Source organism: Protopterus annectens, chromosome 8.part0 (assembly GCF_019279795.1).
Source record: "Protopterus annectens isolate FY-2018-M chromosome 8.part0, PAN1.0, whole genome shotgun sequence".
NCBI lineage: Eukaryota > Metazoa > Chordata > Ceratodontiformes > Protopteridae > Protopterus > Protopterus annectens.
In genome coordinates this window covers 707,326,903-707,340,483 of record NC_056741.1, presented here as the reverse complement: position 1 = coordinate 707,340,483, position 13,581 = coordinate 707,326,903, and positions in this window count along the sequence as shown.

Here is a 13,581-nt window from a genome sequence, read left to right as displayed (position 1 = left end):
AAAAACAGCTGTTAGATGTGGAACTGAAAAAATGAAACAACAGTGCTCTCTACTGACAAAAGTAAAGCATGTTGTGACCCTTTGATGTAGACAGTGTTGCCAAAAGGTCTAGATAAAGAAATTTTTTTGATTGTTTTAACCAAGAGTTAAATTGCTAGATTTAAACATGCAAATGTATTTTTATTGCTCTGCTTCCTGATCAGCTGCAAAATGATAAAAGGAGATGTTAAGAATGTAAATGCAGTTTCTGTTAGCCTGAGAAGCCAGGGAAGTGTGAAGAATGATGTAATGTGTAGCCTGGGAACCTCAGGAAAGTGTGAAGAATGATGTAATGTGAATCAGAACTGCAATTTCAATTTAAACAGAGAGAACCAGAGATTATGAAGCATTTTTGTCTTGACCATCCAACTCACAACACTGTCTTGCTCATATGTAAGTTATCTTAGACTTGTGTTCTCTCTTAGAAATAGCTAGAAACTAGAAAGATTAGACTGTGTTTTTCTGTGATCTCAGAACTGTACCACTGAATTATTTTAAGTATTTATAAAAACAAACGTGGTTCCACATGGCAAGAAATAATTGTAGAGGAAATTTATTGCAAAAAGTAAGTGCTTTTGTGAATAACATTCACTTCTTCAGACTGCTTAAAAGACAAAATAGCACACACCCTTATAAATGCTCATTCAACCAATCATGCTGCAAATAAAGCCTAATTGCTTTAACTTACAAAATGCCAAAGTAATTAAAGCAGCAATCTGCAAACATTTTAAATACATAAAAAATATATGTGTAAAAAACATGAATACAAAATTCTATGTCTAAAAAGTAGATAATAAACAAGTATTCTTGTCAGCAACATAATAAGCTATACTAGTTGCTCATAACTTCCAGTTAAGTATAAAAACAGTACAATAATAAAACTATGGCATATGATAATAGATTGGCTGCTACTAAAGGGAGGAAGGTTCAAAGAGACATGAAGGATTTCTCAGAGGGAAATGTCTTTGCTTGGAACAGAGATAGTAGAAATTCAAATGTGACGTACACTAATGAAAGAGGGCGTAGCTCCGATCAGCAGAGACTCCCAGTCGGTACAATTATACAGACGGAGCCAACAGCCTGCATCACTGTAGTAGGCAGTACTGAGTTAGGTGAACACTCCTCCTCTTATCAACATGAGAGTAGCCTTGGGGGGATGGCTGCTTCTACAAGTAATTCAGCTACCACTAGCAGTAGCTCTACCATAGATGTGAATATTGTAAGACCTAAGCATAATATGACCTTGTATGCTAAACCGAGCACTAGTAAGCAGGGTTCTGCAGTATTGATGCCTTTGCATGGCCCTTTTTTACTGAAGGACCCTCTTCCTATACGAGGCAGATGCAGGAATCGAGCACAGAATATGAAGGTACGACGTTTGCACAGCCACGAGGAAGTTTTGAGAGCAGAGAAAAGGTACAAACTGGCTTAGTTTTCAATATTTCTTCTGCTACACTGACACAGACGCAACTTTGCATTCTGAACATAGGCCTGTCCTTTGTACCGGTTCAATGAGCTGATTTAATTGATGTGCTGAAACATTTATGACTTTTTGGCAGAACACTTACACTAAAAACAATGTTTAAGGATTCAAGTGCTATTGACTGTAGTTTTAAGAAACCCAGCACATATATACCACCAAGTAATGCGACTATTGATCTGTTTGTTAACATTTGTGACAAACAATTGAGAGAGAAATTCTCTGAAAGATGTATTAATGGTTATGCTAATTTGTCCTTTGCAGAAACTCAAGCCTTGCTTGAGCTTAAACGTATAAATAGCATAGAGATCCACCCTGCAGATAAGGGAGGCAGTATAGTAGTGATGGACAAGGAAAACTATGTACAATGTATGTTAGATTATTTAAGTAACTCTAATACATATACTAATGTGTCTGGTCAAGTCTTGAAAAGCTGCATTGAAAGGGTCCAGTTTCTAGTGTTTGATTTGTTGATTACTGGGATGATTTCAGAACAGTTGTTTGAGTATTTCAGAGTTGATTTTCCTGTGGCCCCTATGCTATATGGGTTCCCTAAGATACATAAGAACCTTGCAACTCCACCAATGCGTCCTATTGTTTCAAGTAGAGGTTGGGTCACTGAACCTCTTTCTATTTTTGTAGAAAAGAACTTGCATGATGTATTGGATAAGTGTAGCACCACCCTTAAAGATACTAAGTGTTTTCTTAGTGAGTTGAATAATTACACTGAGGTCATTCAGGGTCCTTGCCTCTTTGTGACTCTAGATGTAGAGTCCCTGTTTACAGTCATTCCCAATGACTGGGGCATTGAGAACGTAAGGGAGATACTTCTCAGTAACAATGTTTCAAACAATAAAGTGTCCCTGATCTGTTCACTACTCGAGATTTTACTCGAGAATAATTTGTTTATTTTTGGTGATGAGTACTACATTCAAGGGGTAGGCATGGCTATGGGGACAGCTTGTGCCAATAGCTATGCCAACCTCTCTCTGGCAAACTTGGAAGCCAAATATGTCCTATCTAACAATACCTACTGCACATGTATCAAGTGGTACAAAAGGTTTGTGGATGACATTTTTTTTGTTGTGGCAAGGTACAGAACAATAATTACTTGATTTCATCTGTTTTTTGAATGAGTTGAATGGGTTTCTTAGGTTTACCTCTAAATATTCAGCAGTGGGGCTAGAATTTCTGGATGTCAAGGTAACCAAAGATATGGCTCAAAATGTTTCCACAACCATGTATAGGAAGGAAGTGAGGAAGAGAAATATCCTGCATAATACTAGTATGCATCCAAGGCATACTAAGTCTAATGCACTTAGAGGTCAGATTTTTCATACGATGAGGCTTTATAGTGAAGATGCCCAACTGAAGATGGCGCTGCATACCCTTAAACAAGAGTTCATTGAGAGAGGCTACAAGGCTGAGGCCATTGATATACAGATAGCCCAGGCCTGGAGTGAAAGGCAGGGGAGATGTAGACCATATTTATGTAATGATTCCAGCTCTAATGCTACTATTAATAGTAATATTAATGGTACTCCTACAGCGACCCAAGGCTGTAGCAATAAGATTAGGATACCCCTACTTATGCCAGTGATATACATATGGTTTGTAATGTCATTAGGAGTAACTGGGATATTCTTTCAACTGTGAATGAGCTAGAAGGCATCATAGCTCCTGAACCCCATTTTGCCTTTAGGAATAACAACTCCCTCAAGAGACAACTATGTTATAAAACACAGCATGCAACACCACATACTCTGTCAGATAGAATGGGGACATATATGTGTAGGAGATGTGCGGCTTGTACACATATACACAGTGGTGGATATTTTAAGCATACGCACCTTGGTTTTGAAATAGAAAGTAAATTCTATGCGGATTGTCAGACTGGTAATGTGGTGTATTTCTGCTATTGCACTGTGTGTTTTTCATTCTATGTAGGCAAAACGAATAAGGTATTAAAAGACAGAGTTCTAGAACACACTAGAGATATTAGGAATGCTAAAGAAATGAATGCCCTAGCTCTCCATGTAGGCAAAACAGGTACCGACCATAAGTTTAAGTTTCTTGTTTTGGATATTATGCATGAATCTTTAAGAAAAGGTGACCTGAGTAATAGAACTGAATCCTATTAGCAAAAATGGATCATACGTCTTCAAGCAGACAAACCTCCAGGTCTAAATAATAGGGTTCCCCTTAAGCCCTTTTTGAAGGTGAGAGCCCTTAATCATTGATTATTACATGTATTAATAGCTCTGTTTAGTAGCAGGTACGATCTCACAATAGACTCTGCTTTGCAAATCTTGAGTGAGACATGTTTTAGAGGTGTATTTTGTTGTATGTACATTAGTTTTACTATTGTACTGTTTTTATACTTAACTGGAAGTTATGAGCAACTAGTATAGCTTACTGTGTTATTGACACGCATATTTGTTTATTCTCTGCTTTTTAGACATAGAATTTTGTATTCGTGTTTTTTACACATATATTTTTTATGTATTTAAAATGTTTGCAGAGTGCTGCTTTAATTACTTTTGTCACACGCTGCCTTATTATATATTAGAACTGGGTAACATTTTTGTTTAATAATTATCAATATGTGGAAAAGCTTTGCGGCTTTGAAAATAAGTTGTAGTTGCAGCCTGGGACACTGTGAACTATGAAAAATCATTAAATTAAACATTGTGCTTGAACATATTAACCTTATTTCACCCAATTACATCAAAAATGCATTAGATTGTTGGAGGTTTCTGTGCACTGAGAGTGTTTCTGCTGTATATTTCTGCGTATCACTGTAGCAAGTAAAGTTATTCCTGTGAATAATGTTGGATTTATAATAAGCATTCCGACTGCTTGCACTGGACTGTATTAATCTGATTGAGGTATGAAATGAAACTGGTGTCAGAACCATAGCCTTAAGCTCAATGCCAAAAAATGTGTCATCATCCCCTTTGGGAAAAACCCGGTTCCCATGAATTACATAGATGGTAGTCCACTGAACATGGAAGGCGTCATAAGAGATCTGGGAACACAGGCTGAGAGCAACCTCTCTTTTGTCCACCACATTGCCACTGTGGTCAGAAAGTCCTTCTATGTGGCACATCTCATTACTGAGGGTTTTGCATCCAGGAAGAAAGAAGTCATTGTCTCCCTCTACTATTCCCTCAGTAGGCCAATCATCGAGTACAATGCCCCATTTGGCATGTACCTCACTAGATACCTACAACTGGAGAGGCTGCAAAAATATCTCACAAAGAGGATCTTAGGCCTTAAACACTTATTCTATAGGACAGACTTGAAAAACTCCAACTATTCTGTCTCATATTGCCTACTTAGAAGTGATCTCTGCTTGACTTACAAAGCCATGTCTGACCCAGCTCTGTTAGAAATGCTACATCTAAAGAAATCCCAATCCCTCTGATCTAAACGCTCCAGAGACCTTAACCTCATTACCACAATCAACAGAACAAGCTGGAGGGACAGGTTCAGAGCCCAGAGGCTGCCCATGCTATGGAATAGACTTCCCATACATGTCAAGCGGAGTGCCTCACTGGCCCTCTTCAAGAGAAATCTTGATGAGTGGATGGGAAATAGAAAATTCATCCTGGGGATCACTCCAGTGGCTCTACTTGACAGAGGCACTGGGAACTAAGGTCGGGTGGCACAATGCCAAGGTGATCCTATGAGCAAGGCTTGTAAAGGCTCCAGGGCCATTAGCCTAGTACACACCTATGAACCTATGTAAAAATGTGTTCCAATGTTGTCCTAAAACCCATGGCTGTGTGACAGTGGTGGTAGTATATTTAAGTTATGAGATATGGGAGACAGAGGGGTGAAGCTCACTACACTTGGGGGTGCAGGGGGCAAAGCCTCAGTATATAAGTTCTTTTTACAGATGGTTAGATTTATTTTTATTTATAGCTGCATATCACATCACAAGAACTATAACCTAAATTATACAATGCAGGTTAATTAATATTATAAAACATGTATACATACTGATTGAGTAGAGCAATCAGTGCACCCATTGTATACCTAGCATTGCCCACAGGAGTAAGTCTCATTGCTACAGCCTGCTACACTGGAATGTAAACAGAATAAATGTTTTCTGACATACAGAAACCTCCTCCAATGATCTATGGCATTTTAGATAATTGTAAGTTTATGTGTGCCAATACTTTTTTTCTGCTGCTTTAGTTTTTCTTTTTCTGTATATTGGGTTGTGCACTAAATTAATACACTGAGTAAGTGTTGGCATATATGTGTCTTATGCAGAGCTGTCAGTGCATTAGGAAACCATCCCAGATGGTGGAAACTAACAGACCAAATAAGATGTTTACAGATAAAATACCAATATTTAATTCTTATTTTTTAATGGGCGTGCCTTCGTTGAAGGTTGAATGTCGAGCTGGCATCTCGGCGTTCGTGAAAAGCTACTGCCAATCATTAGCAGACTGGAGTTCCGCTGTGGCAACCCTTAATTGGGAAAAGCCAAAAGATAAACAACAACAACAACATTATATAACATCAATAACACACTCCTGTTTCTGGCGGTATTGGTTTATCCATGACTTGTTTGATCACTTAGGCTTTATCCTCATGAGCAAACCATATCTGTCATGAGTAACCCAACATTACCCACACCTAGTAAGGAATTCTTTCTGTAAAGCAACTTCTGACCTGAATAAGGGCAACTGTTGCCAATCAAAACTTTTTAACCCACAGTGCCCATCAAAACTTTGTATGACCTAATAAAATGCTGACATTCTATAAATGAAACAAAAATATTTCTCTCTTCCCTCAATCGATCCAGTACACACAAAGCTATTATTTTACATCTAAATCTACAAAACAAAAGGTTAGCTTAATAATTTATGTGACATTTATACCTAATTCGTGCTAAATGGAAAATAACAATGCTAAAGGTTCAAGAAAGTTGTGTTAGTAAAATTCTCCTCCAAAGAAATGCATTGTTTAAGATACATATTTAATTCATTAATTGGGTTAAGGAGAGATGGCAGACTGATTGCAAATAATAAGCACATATCTAAACATTCTAGGTCTTGGATCTGATTACAGTGTTGGACATGAAGGGCCATTGTTACTATCCCATGTTGCTGCTGTAACAGCCAATTATGCTTTAAATAGAGACTTCAAAGTATTTGGTGAACACTGCTTCAATACTAAAAGGACCAGACTCTTCAGAGGACAAAGCTTGAACACTTGTGGTTATTCTGTAGACTGGTAATATGATTAACTGGCTTAAATAATTCACTTCAGGTAAATTTCAAACAGCATTTTTGTGGTGGTGGCAGTGGGGTCATTTCTCCATATTTTCTCCCTGCCACATGGGGTTCTCCAGAATCATTGTGGTCTACCCTTTTCTATTGATTAGGATAGCATTCTAAGGTAGTTTAAGATAAATTATCATTTATCTGCAAATTTTATACCTTAATCTGCTAATGATAATGGATCAATTGATACTGTATTTTTTTAAATTTATTAATTTGTTAAAAAATAATGGATGGGCAAAGGCCCAAAATCAGGGACAGATTTTAAATATTGCTTTTATAAACTTAAAAAGTTAACAAAATAACATGTTTTGTATTAGCATGTATTTTTTCTGAAGGATATAAAGTCTGAAACTCAAATGATTATCAGTATTTAATGACTTCCAGCCCTCTGATTTACCAGAAAAATACAAATGTTATGAAGAACAGACCAAAAACATGAGGCATAAAAATTAATATTCTGAAAAATTCTTGGTTGTTGTGAGGTCTGGACAGCTTAGCCTCACTATATAACAAACTTTAGTACTCTATATCTTTAGTTGCAAATTTCATTTTTGTATTAACCTTGTAAACAAGTGGTTGCAGCATAGGTTATCTACAAACTCAAACATAATGTAGTTTAGTCTTACAACAGGCAATATACAGAAACTGAAAATGCAAAGGAGAAAAAGTAATTGCATATGATATAATAGTGAATAATTAATTTTCTAATGCAACTGTGTGCAATCTTGTGTCTTCTACTGCATTACATGTATATGGCTTTTTTATTTACTTTACTCTTCTGTATACATTCTTTTGGTAACTGCTTCAGTATATTTGTAGAGTTCTTCTATACAGTCTTTAATATTGGGTGTGTATACCATATGTATTCAGACACAACATGTGTACTGTTTCATGTAACCATCAATATATGTTTGATGCAATGACCTATTCTACTTGTTCTTCTAGGAATTTCTCCTTATGTCCCCTCAGAAAATATGTTACTTCCCAGTAGGGTCAACCCAGAAACCAAACAAAAACATTAACTAACTAACTAACTAACTAACTAACTAACTAACTAACTAACTAACTAAAGTAAAACAAAATGAGCTAACTTAAAAACACCAGAAACATTCATATAACTCTAAAGATCAATCAGGCATCAAGATACTGAAGGTGTGTATGCATGTATGTATGTATGCCTGTGTGTATGTGTTTGCATGTGTGTGTGTGTGTGTGTGTGTGTGTGTGTGTGTGTGTGTGTGTGTGTGTGTGTGCGCGCGTGTGTGTGGTGTGTATGTATCTATGTATGTGTGTGTGTGTGTGTGTGTGTGTGTTTGTGATGTGTATGTATGTGCATGTATGGTGTGTATGTACGTTTGTATGTGTTTGCAATGTGTATGTATGTATGTATGTCTATGTGTGTTTTTGTGTGTGTGTGTGTGTGTGTGTTTGTGTGTGTGTGTGTGTGTGTGTGTGTGATGTAAGTATGTATGTGTGTGTGTGTGGTGTATGTATGTGTGTGCATGTGTAGTGTGTATGTATGTATGTACGGTGTGTATGCATGTATGTATGTCTGTGTGTTTGTATGTGTGTGTGTGTGTGTGTGTGTGTGTGTGTGTGTGTGTGTGTGTGTGTGTGTGGTGTATACATATCTATGTGTGTCTGTGTCTACCTTTCTGTGTGTCTATGTGCATTCTGTAATAGACTGGTGTCTTATCTGGGATTATTTTCTCTGCGTACTTGCACTTGCTCAGTCTCTTGAGCTGTATGTGTTGGGAGCACACTGGATTCAGGTAACATTTGGTTTGTTGCTTAAATCTCCATAATGTGTGATTTATATAATCCGTTGTCAGTGAGATTTGAGTGGTCAGATGTTAATGGACCTCAGAGGAAGAGTCAGACAGGTGTTGCACTGCCTGTCAGTGATTATTCTTTCTCCAAGGTTCAGTAAGTTTGGAGTGAGGATAATAAAATTTGGATGCAACCCCCCACATTGGGGTTGCACTTATTATTTTGGTCACATGCTGAGAAATTAGGCATTTTGATTATACACATTTTTGGTGCTCACACAGTAAATTTATGAGGTCAGTTGTGTCAAGTTAAATGTAATGTGAGATTTTAGGTAATAAGCATATGTATTCGATCAATTTCTGTCTGTCTGTTCTCATTGTGAGTTGGTATAGGCCCTTGTGACTCAGAATAAGACCAAGCAGGTAACTATGAACTGCAGAATGAATGACTGGAAATGAGTATGAATGCACTGGATTTGTAGCTTATATATCTACTTTTTATTGTCTTTGCTTATGCTTGCAGGACTGCATTATTTGTAGCATATCTGTCGAGTAGTTTTAATTGTTTCATATATAGTTGTGGCCACGTTTTGCCTTTTACTGATGTTTTTACATTGCTGTTATTTATACGTTACTATATCTTATTTTTTCTTATTCTTTTTCAGTTGTGTATCAAAGGGTATCATGTTGCTATTATGTTTAACGTTCATTCACTGTGGATAGGCACCTGAAAAGGGGTCCCAGTGGTGCAGTTCACCAGCATGATAAGAAAAACATAAAATAACACATAAGTAAGAAATACCTTTAATAATGACAGACAATTTATGTGAACTGCTTCTGCTGTGGGCAGCACATGTTGAAAGCTGAGGGATGGTAACAAAATCAAAAGGAACTGGTAATGGAATATTTTAAAGGAAGAATTAAAAAGGACCGGCTGTAGAAAACAAAAGGAGGAGGATGGCCTAACTTCATGGCATAGGACCATACCTCTCAGTATTGTAGTACAGGAAATGTGGGCAAAATCAAAAATAATGGGGGGATAATGGCCCAAAATCAGGTACTGATTTTAAATGTTGATATTATAAACTTAAAAAGTTTCTAGAATTACAGATTTTGTAATAACACACATTTTGTGAAGGATACGAAATCTGAAACTCAAATGTCTGTTGTTATTTAATGATTTGCCAGAAAACCATAGATTGTATGAGGAACAGACTAAAAATATGATGCAAAAATCTGGTCATTATGTGAAATTCTGGACAGTTGAGAGGTGTGCAGAGGGGGATAGAGCCTGACTATGAGCCAGACATCCAAGATTGATTAGCTGTTCAGGTGCTGGAAGAACAAGGCAGGGAGAGTAGCAGTAAGCAATGTTTCCTGCTTGTCCTGGGGGAGGGGATTGGAGCTTCTGATTGTGGCCAGGTGCTTTCTGATGGAGACCAGTGACTATTTCCTGATTGCAAATCAGGCTGTCATCCATTCTGGTAGTGGGGGTCTTGTGTGGGTACATTAGTCAAGACTGTGGTGCATTGGATGTCACAGCTACACTTCATCAGTTAAGATTTCCCTTCCCCTTCACCTAAAAGTTCCCACAGTCCTCATCAGCACATCTCATATTTCACTCTCCACCCACCAGTCCTTCCCCTGTTGAATAAAGGGGCAGTGATTTCCCATATGGGGACTGAAAAGGGGAGCTGTACATGGGGAGGTATTGGCCACCTGTTGTAAGGCTCATGGCAGGTTCTTATCACCCCCCCCCGGAGGGGAATGACTGGGTCTGTGAGGTTAAAGCAGATATTAGCAGCAGAGGAGGATATGGGGCAAGAAAGGAAAGGATGGAAAATAAATGGGACTAAGTAAAGGAGGACTGTAGTATTGATAAGTGAAGCCCTAATAAATTATATTGACATTAAATAGAAAGAAGAATGGACAGAATAATATGAACACAAACTCATCATGGATTAAACTCAGAACTCATTTATTAATTTTGAGACATATATTCTTTTCTTTAAAGCTAAGCAAGTTTGCTATTTTATTAAGAAACTATATTTATTGTATTACATAAGTCTGTTTCCTTCTCTTTTTACTCTGTAGCAGTGTTATGATGCTGTGCTGAGATTCTGTTTCAAATATAAGGAAAATCTCTGTTACAGTGCCCTACAAACTACAATGACATGTTGGGTCAGGGTTACTACTCAGTGCAGCTTCTCTTCTCCCCCACAGAAGCTGCCACTTTTCTTGCTAAGCACTGCTTCTGTTCTTTGACTCCTTAATGCACTCTCTTGTGTCATTACAAGCCATCTGGTGTTTACTGTGCTGCATTCATGCTACAGTAATATAAGACCTATTATTAGCCTAAGTGAAGTAGAGTAAACAGAACATGCAAAGCATGGCTTTATTCAGGCATATTTAATATGTAATGTCTCTGCTGACGTTATGTATGTTTGAAAGATGGTAAGCTCATTTATGTATTTTATTTATTATTTGTTTACTAGTAAGTGAGCTGGTTCTGAGACCATGTCCCATGACCTGGAACCAAAGACGGATACAATAAATGCAATCAGAATACATGATAAATAACATATAATTAATATAAAGCAAATAAGAGTTTCTAAAATTTCAAACTGACCTGATACTAGATAAAACTGATCTTAAAAAATGTATATCTTGTCACTTGCTGCTGTCAAAATATGATGAGAACACCTTACTGAAAGGTTACCCCAACTCAATTTGTCTATGAAATCTTTGCTGACACTGGGTCCCTGTTAGATATTCCTTTAAGAATCAATTTATGAATCTATGTAAAATACTCCTCATGTCTGTGGGATGTGGAAGGAAGAAAGAATTCCCTATAAAAACTCATATGGACACAGGGAGGGTGTGCAAATTACATATAGAAGACACCGTGGCTGGGAATTGAAATGAAGAATGCAGTGCTGTGAGGTTGTAACTCTGACTACTGTATCATTGTGAAGCCCATACCTCTCAACCTCTTAGCACAGAAAATCTGGAGAAAGCCAAAAATAATTGGGGGACAAAGCCCTCAAAATAGGGACACGTTAAATATTGTTCATAAAGTTAGACTAGAATAAAAGGTCTTGTGTTACAGTGTATTTTCTGAAGGCTATGAAGCCTGAAACTCAAATGCCTGTAATTATTTAGTGAAATCAGTCCTCAGTGATGTGCCACAAAAAAATGAGAAAACCACAAATTTTACGATAGACCTGAAATATGGGTACAAATCTTGATATTCTGTGAAAATCTGGACAGTTGACATGTACGGTGAAGCCATATATCTCCAACATGTAGGTTAAATTTGCTATGTTGATAAATGTGTAGTAGATCTCATGCAAATTCTTTTGGTCAAAGATAGAAAGAAAACATATTATAAAACGGTCACCAATGTTTACAGCTGAAGCGCAATGAAAGTACAGTAGTACATGTATCACTACAGAATATTTATATTGTGTGAAATATGGAAATGATTCAGGAAAATGTCTGCATGTGTTCAGGTTCAAACTGCATTATAAGATAAGCTATGCATGTGGAACGTGCTGCAAGATGACTCATAATATAGTTAGAAAAAATAAAAGAAGAATTATGAGGTAAATTAGGACAAGAGGAACCATTTGTCAATGTAAATACAAAAAAGAAGAAATAAATGAACACTGCCAACTAGACTAGAAGCAGTTTAATGACTGGAGACTGGCCTTGAAATTGCTTTTTCATAGTCTGTCATAACAATAAGTACATGTTAAATTAGTTACTGTTGGAGACCTTTCATTATGAATACAGCTGTTGTTCTGATATTTAACACATTTATTTGTTAATATGCCATAGTATGTCATGTTATCATTCAGAATTTTATTCTTAGTTTTCATATCCTAGCAATTGCCATTTTTACAAATATAAACATCTGAGTTGTCAAACAGGCATAATGTTGGTATCCATTATGTCAACATAAAAATGCTGAAACACAGAAGAATGTCGACTTACTGAACATGCTTTGAGGATTACCTTGGTGCATTCTAAACTAGCAATAAGTGTTTTTGTGGGAGGAAAGCTCCTCTCTGCAACCCCCATATTGGGGGGCTAATGTACTAACTATGAGATCGCAAATTCCTTGGGGAAAGGGGACATTTCCCTAACTTGATTGTTGATTTTGTGCAGATGTTGACCATCTGTCAACCAAATTGTGTTGAACAAACAGATTTTGACGTAGTGCAAATTCAACGATACATAATACACACACACACACACACACACACACACACACACACACACACACACACATATATACATACATCTCTCTCTCTCTCTCTCTATATATATATATATATATATATATATATATATATATATATATGGGTGTACCTCGATTTATTGAAGTTTCAAAACTTTGAAATCCATTATATGGCTGAGACCATATGATCAAAGTTTTAAAACTTCAAAAGTAAAATAATAAATAAAACTAAAAGAAATTTTTTTTTCACATGGGGGTGCACTCCCCAACCCTTCTGCTAATTAAATATACCAACTCTGAGATCGCACTACAGTGAGGAAAATGGTAAATCTCCCATTTGCACTGTACGTCGATCTCAATTCAAAATGTTCAAAGTTTCAAAATTTCAATCATATGGTCTTGGCCATATGGATTTTGAAGTTTTGAAACTCTGATAAATTGAAGTAGACCTATATATATATATATATATATATATATATATATATATATATATATATATATATGGTTTCACTTTATAATCTCAAAGTACTAAAATAGCAAATTTTAGTATTTCGAGACTATAAAGTCGAAAGTGCAGTTACTCAGAATTGTATAATATCTAATGCGGAAATGTCGAATATGCCGTTGTGTTGTTGTGTTCGTGATGTGCGGTGCGGTTTGTGGATTTAGCTGGGGATTTAGATAAGTGGTGTTCTTGTAAGGGTATTGAGTAGGGATTTTAGTGTGTGTGTGAGAGTGTGTGTAGTGGTG